Genomic DNA, 6,017 nt, shown 5'->3' on the forward strand with positions numbered 1-6,017 from the left:
GCTGAGAGGATGGCATAGTAAAACTCTCCTTCACTGTGGCAATCGTGAATTACCGATCGCATTCTTACAGCTGATTCATTCTCCAAGTAGCCACACATAAATTCTAATCTGTGTTCTAACGGCCAGTTGGGAGGAAAACAATGCGAGAATTGATGGAGCCATGCTTGTGGATGAATGTCGTTGCCAGAATTCTTAAATGTTTTGAATTTACGTGTAGTAATGAACAGCTTATAGTCAAAATCATCATGTCGGCGAGTCGCATATCGGTCATTGTTAGGTCGTGTCGGCCGGTCCATCTCAAAATTCGGTGCACATTGCCAATTTCTTTCATAACTTCCGAAATGCCCTGTGTTATTATTTTGTGGCTGTTCCGTATTTCTGTGTCCCTCTTCCCGTATTGGGGCGCGAGTATCCTCTGAAATACGTAATTCTTGTATTACCTGTGTCAGCTGATCTTGTACTTCCCGGATTTCTCTTTTGTACTGTGTATTGATTTGATTTTGATTCTGTTTGAATTTTCTAATTTGTTCATACTCTTCTGTGTCAGTGAAGGCTACAGGTCTTGTGTCATTCAGATCATCATCTACCTTTGTAGATAAGTTAGTGACCTTATCCGAAAGTTCGGCTACTTTCTCCGATAGTGAACACATTTCCTCAGTGTGTTTTTCTGAACCAAGTTTCAGAGTGTCCATTTGTGTTGAAATCGTATCTACTGTGTCCTTTAAGTTTTCTTGAGTTTTTGCAAGTTGCGTAACCGAATCGGTAGATGCAACTGAGTCAATTTTAGCTTGCAAGGTGTTGTGATTTTCATGAACAATAGTTTGCAGTTCTTTTATGGCTGCTTCGTGATTCTGTAATGCATTTTCATGATGCGAAAAAATAGGTTGGAAATGCTCACAAATTTGTGTTTTTACGTCATTACAGACTTTTTGACATTTCGATTCGATGTTATGTAACTCAGTAATTAAATCTTCACGTGTTTGTTCAAGCGTGGTGTGAAGATTTTGTTCCATTGCGTCTAACTGTTGCTGTGTTTGTCTCTGGTGTTGTTCCATTGTGTCTAACTTTTGAAGCTTTTGCTGTGTTTGTCTCTGATTTTGTTCCATTGTGTCTAACTTCTGAAGCTTTTGCTGTGTTTGTCCCATTTGTTGTATTAATTGTAATAACAATGCATTGGTGTCTGAAACATGTTCCTCAGTGCTTTTCGGCAGTGAATTTGCACCGGCAACATTCACATTTTGACAAGCGGAAAATGTGTCTTGACTCATTTGAAAAAACGGTGAGAACCCAAAACCTGAGTCTACAGTATTTGCAATATTGTGTTCTGTCATTCCCGATTCCCGAGGCGAGCTGTTGCCGACTGATCGATCGATAATGCTTCCCTGTTCACTACCTGTTTCACTGTCTACACCATTATTTGACGCCCGCTCCATTTCCCTATGCACAGTTACCAAATTACTACTTTGAACATTAGTAAATTCATTACTCGGCGGCGCTGATAAGCTACGCTCGTCGTCACTATTATTTCTCAGTTTACTTTGGAGCCTAGTGTTACGTTTTTCACACGCCATTATTGTCACAATATTTCACACGATAACACAGAAAAGCACAATTTGAAGAGCAAAAATAAGAGAACACATTAACATAACACTGAAAAAATATCTAGTTAATTGCACACGCTGCTGAGAAATACGTGGCGTAAAACTGCATGCATGCTACAACTGTTTTATTGTACCACAAAGGAGATTCTCTCTACAATTACGCGCTAGCAATAAACAATAGCTACACTAATTACACAAACTACAGGAAAAAAATCAGAAGATTCCAGTGAGGTATCCTCGGCTAAGGGTCGACATACGAAACGTCCCCTTAGAACAATTATACAGGACTGTGCTTAAACTGACACACAATATTTTGTTAGCGCAACGCAATCTGACTTTCAATAATCTCTACAAAAGAATGGGCCCTGACTAACAGTAAACTATACCTTTCACAAATCACTTACCTCACAAAAATCTTCGCTACTCAAGCTACTGCAATACAGCGAGCGCCACTACTGCCAGCTAAATAAAAGATTCAAACTATGGAAGGCACTAACTACTGATAGGGATAGTTAGCAAATGAAAGATATTAATAAAGAACAAACAATGTATTTACCTTGATATCATCATATATAAATATAGCAGTTCATGACAAATTTCAAAACTCCGCCATCTCTCTCCCCACATCCACCACTGCTGGCGGCTCACCTCCAACTGCGCAACGCTACGCGCTGTTCACATCCAGCTGCCGCTGCCCAACACTACAATGGCGAGTATTACAACAATGCAAAGCAGCCACAGACTGCACACAGCACAGCCAGTGATTTTCATACAGAAGTGGCGTTACCAATAAAAAAACCTAAACAGCCTACTCACAATATGACTGGATTCATGATTTCCTGTCAGAGAGGACACAGTTCTTAGTAATTGATGGAGAGTCATCGAGCAAAACAGAAGTGATTTCTTGCGTTCCCCAGGGTAGTGTTATAGGCCCTTTGTTATTCCTTCTTTATATAAACGATTTGGGAGACTATCTGACCAACTGTCTTCAATTGTTTGCAGATGACGCTGTCGTTTATCGACTAATAAAGTCATCAGAAGATTAAAACAAAGTGCAAAACGATTTAGAAAAATTATCTGAATGATGCAAAAAGTGGCAGTTGATCCTAAATAGCGGAAAGTGCAAGGTCATCCACGCGCATGCTAAAAAGAATCCGTTAAACTTCGGTTACATGATAAATCAGTCAAATCTAAGGGCCATAAATTCAACTAAATACCTAGGTATTACAATTATGAACAACTTAAATTGGAAGGAACACATAGAAAATGTTGTGGGAAAGGCTAACCAAAGACTGCATTTTATTGGCAGGACACTTAGAAAATGTAACAGACCTACTAAGGAGACTGCCTACACTACGCTTAACCGTCCTCTTTTAGAATATTGCTGTGCAGTGTGGGATCCTTACCAGATACGACTGATGGAGTACATCAGTAAAGTTGAAAGAAAGGCAGATCGTTTTGTATTATCGCAAAATATGGGAGAGAGTGTCACAGAAATGATACAGGATTTGGGCTGGAAATCGTTAAAAGAAATGCGTTTTTCGTTGCTACAGAATCTTCTCACGAAATTCCAATTACCAACTTTCTGCTCCAAATGCTAAAATATTTTGTTGAGACAGACCTACACAGGAAAAAACGATCACCACGACAAACTAAATGATATGAAAGGTCATACGGATATATTTGCGAGTTCATTCTTTGCGTGCACTGTCCGAGATTGGAATAATAGAGAACTGTGAAAATACTTCAATGGACCCTCTACCACGCACTTAAATGTGATTTGCACAGTATCTGTGTGGATGAAATTTTATTGCCTTTTCATTGCCTTAGTATATTTTGTAGAATTGATTTTTTTATATTACAGTTTATATAATGTAGGTCGTTCATGAAAAACTACTCAAAATTTACCAAAATAACTGTAATTTGTTGTATTTTCTGTATCAGTCTTCATCAGAATTATGGAATTTATTAATTATATCGATTTAGGTCATTCACAAAAACTGTATAGTTACTGTATCATAGTGTTATTTATTTGTATAAATAAAACATGAGTCATTTTGTAAAATCTCTAGTTTCTTAAGAAAACATTTACGTTTCTATAATTAATTTACTTTTACTTAATTTTTCAAATACTAATAGTAAATTATTTCTGTGTTATGGGTAAGGTTTAAGGGCTTAATTTCGTAATTTGTATATTTTAAAATGTAATAGAGGACTATAAGACACCTATCTTTCAGATAAAACTTATTTTAATCATCTGTCAGACCTTCAACACACTCTCCATTTTTGTTTTATACACATAAACTGAATGTTTTAACATAATGTATACATAGTTTTCTTTTTGTCCACTTAAATTAATGAAATAGAGCTTTAATTTTATCGTTTCTCGGTGTATTTAAAGGAGTAACTTGATTTAACATCCAAACTTTATTTACATATACAAATATTTTATTAAAATTTCGGAATATTCTTATTAAAATATGGAGCTATGTGCTTTTGGAAATAATAACCATCTAATGATTTATTTAAAGTAACATAACTAAAAAAAATACAGTATTAATATATAGTATACAAATTATCATTATTAAATTAATATTATTATTTTAATAAACCAGTTCTATTATAATAATGTAATAAAATAATTATATGAACTGATTTAGTATTTTATATATAATACTACATTAGGGGTATTGGCATATCATGACATGTTATTCTAAACTAATTTTAATATTAATTTAAACAATATCATTACTTAGTCCTTCATTATTAACAGAATAGAAAGAATAAATGGTATTGACAATATATAATACATTTATCATGATACAAGCCACATATTTTTCTTTATCTACATATAGTAGGAAAACTATGATCATAAAGGATTTGTGTTCTAATTTTTTAAATTAATTTTCTTGAAATTATTGTGATATTTTAAGATAAGTGGCAATATCTTATTACAAGACCTCCTCTTGTTTAATCAAAAGTTTTATTCTTGCTTAGCTATTCACTTACTCTTTGTATCCTATGGAATTTTTATTAGACCAAATATTCTTTTTGCACTAATTTGATGTAATTTCATCTGCAGAGCTAGTTGGCATATAAACTTGTACTACTGTGGTAGGTGTGGGGTTCGTGTCTATCTTGGCCACAATAATGCATTCACTATGCTGTAGAATATTAAAGAAGGTTGTATACGTGGAAGAAGCCTGGAGATACTGACAGGTTTCAGATAGATTACATAATGGTAAGACAGAGATTTAGGAACCAGGTTATAAATTGTAATACATTTCCAGGGGCAGATGTGGACTCTGATCACAATCTATTGGTTATGAACTGTAGATTAACACTGAAGAAACTGCAAAAAGGTGGGAATTTAAGGAGATGGTACCTGGATAAACTGACTAAACCACAGGTTGTACAGAGTTTCAGGGAGAGCATAAGGGAACAATTGACAGGAATGGGGGAAAGAAATACAGTAGAAGAAGAATGGGTAGCTTAGAGTAATGAAATAGTGAAGGCAGCAGAGGATCAAGTAGGTAAAAAGACGAGGACTAGTAGAAATCCTTGGGTAACAGAAGAAATACTGAATTTAATTGATGAAAGTAGAAAATATAAAAATGCAGTAAATGAAGCAGGCAAAAAGGAATACAAACGTCTAAAAAACGAGATCGACAGGAAGTGCAAAATGGCTAAACAGGGATGACTAGAGGACAAATGTAAGGATGTAGAGGCTTATCTCATGAGGGGTACGATAGATACTGCCTACAGAAAAATTAAAGACCTTCGGAGAAAAGAGAACCACTTGTATGAATATCAAGAGCTCAGATGGAATCCCAGTTCTAAGCAAAGAAGGGAAAGCAGAAAGGTGGAGGGAGTATATAGAGGGCCTACACAAGGGCAATGTACTTGAGGACAATATTAAGGAAATGGAAGATGACGTAGATGAAGATGAATTACGATACTGCGTGAAGAATTTGACAGAGCACTGAAAGACCTGAGTCGAAACAAGGCCCCTGGAATAGACAACATTCCATAAGAACTACTGACGGCCTTGGGAGAGCCAGTCCTGGCAAAACTCTACCATCAGCAAGATGTATGAGACAGGCGAAATACCCTCAGACTTCAAGAAGAACGTAATAATTCCGATCCCAAGGAAAGCAGGTGCTGACAGATATGAAAATTACCGAACAATCAGTTTAATAAGTCACATATGCAAAATACTAATGCTTTTTCTCTACAGACGAATGGAAAAACTGGCAGAAGCTGACCTCGGGGAAGATCAGTTTGGATTCTGTAGAAATATTGGAACACGTGAGGCAATACTGACCCTATGACTTATCTTAGAAGCTAGATTAAGGAAACGCAAACCTACATTTCTAGCATTTGTAGCCTTAGAGAAAGCTTTTGACAATGTTGACT

Source organism: Schistocerca americana, chromosome X (assembly GCF_021461395.2).
Source record: "Schistocerca americana isolate TAMUIC-IGC-003095 chromosome X, iqSchAmer2.1, whole genome shotgun sequence".
Lineage (NCBI taxonomy): Eukaryota > Metazoa > Arthropoda > Insecta > Orthoptera > Acrididae > Schistocerca > Schistocerca americana.